Genomic DNA, 1,212 nt, shown 5'->3' on the forward strand with positions numbered 1-1,212 from the left:
GGATCATAGGCTTCTTCCTCAGATGAAGCATCCTTAGTACTGCCAGGTGCATTTTGCATTCCAGACAGACTTTGAGAAATCAAATTGACTTGTTGAGTCAATATCTTGTTCTGAGCCAGAATGGCATTCAGAGCATCAATCTCAAGAACTCCTTTCTTCTGACTTGTCCCATTGTTCACAGGATTCCTTTCAGAAGTGTACATGAATTGGTTATTTGCAACCATCTCAATTAGTTCCTGAGCCTCTGTAGGCGTCTTCTTCAGATGAAGAGATCCTCCAGCAGAGCTATCCAAAGACATCTTGGATAGTTCAGAGAGACCATCATAGAAAATACCTATGATGCTCCATTCAGAAAGCATGTCTGAGGGACATTTTCTGATTAATTGTTTGTATCTTTCCCAAGCTTCATAGAGGGATTCTCCATCCTTCTGTCTGAAGGTTTGGACTTCCACTCTAAGCTTACTCCATTTTTGAGGTGGAAAGAACTTTGCCAAGAAGGCATTGACTAGCTTTTCCCAAGAGTCCAGGCTATCTTTAGGTTGTGAATCCAACCATATTCTAGCTCTGTCTCTTACAGCAAAAGGGAATAGCAGCAGTCTGTAGACCTCAGGGTCAACCCCATTAGTCTTGACTGTGTCACAAATTTGCAAGAACTCAGCTAAAAACTGATGAGGATCTTCCATTGGAAGTCCATGGAACTTGCAATTCTGTTGCATTAGAGAAACTAGTTGAGGCTTAAGCTCAAAGTTGTTTGCTCCAATGGCAGGGATAGAGATGCTTCTCCCATAGAAGTCGGGAGTAGGTGCAGTAAAGTCACCCAGCACCTTCCTTGCATTGTTGGCATTGTTGTTGTTTTCGGCTGCCATGTGTTCTTCTTCTTTGAAGAATTCGGTCAGGTCCTCTAAAGAGAGTTGTGCTTTGGCTTCTCTTAGCTTTCTCTTCAAGGTCCTTTCAGGTTCAGGGTCAGCTTCAACAAGAATGCCTTTGTCTCTGCTCCTGCTCATATGAAAGAGAAGAGAACAAGAAGATGTGGAATCCTCTATGTCACAGTATAGAGATTCTTTGAGATGTCAGAGGAAAAGAAAAATAGAAGAAAGAAGGTAGAAGAATTCGAACTTGATGAGATAAAGTTCGAATTGTGCATTAAGAAGGAGTAGTACTCCATAAATAGAAGGATGTGAGGAGGAGGGAAGAGAATTTTCGAAAATTAAT

At 41.6% G+C, this 1,212-nt stretch overlaps 1 non-coding gene across 1 annotated transcript; it reads left to right on the plus strand.

Moving 5' to 3' along the window:
- The first annotated feature begins 353 nt into the window (after nucleotides 1–353).
- On the plus strand, nucleotides 354–461 carry LOC130949114 (small nucleolar RNA R71). The gene has a single exon (XR_009073331.1). It is a non-coding gene; the product is annotated as a small nucleolar RNA R71 (small nucleolar RNA).
- The last annotated feature ends 751 nt before the right edge of the window (nucleotides 462–1,212 follow it).

The sequence above is a fragment of the Arachis stenosperma genome, chromosome 1 (assembly GCF_014773155.1).
Source record: "Arachis stenosperma cultivar V10309 chromosome 1, arast.V10309.gnm1.PFL2, whole genome shotgun sequence".
Taxonomy (NCBI): domain Eukaryota; kingdom Viridiplantae; phylum Streptophyta; class Magnoliopsida; order Fabales; family Fabaceae; genus Arachis; species Arachis stenosperma.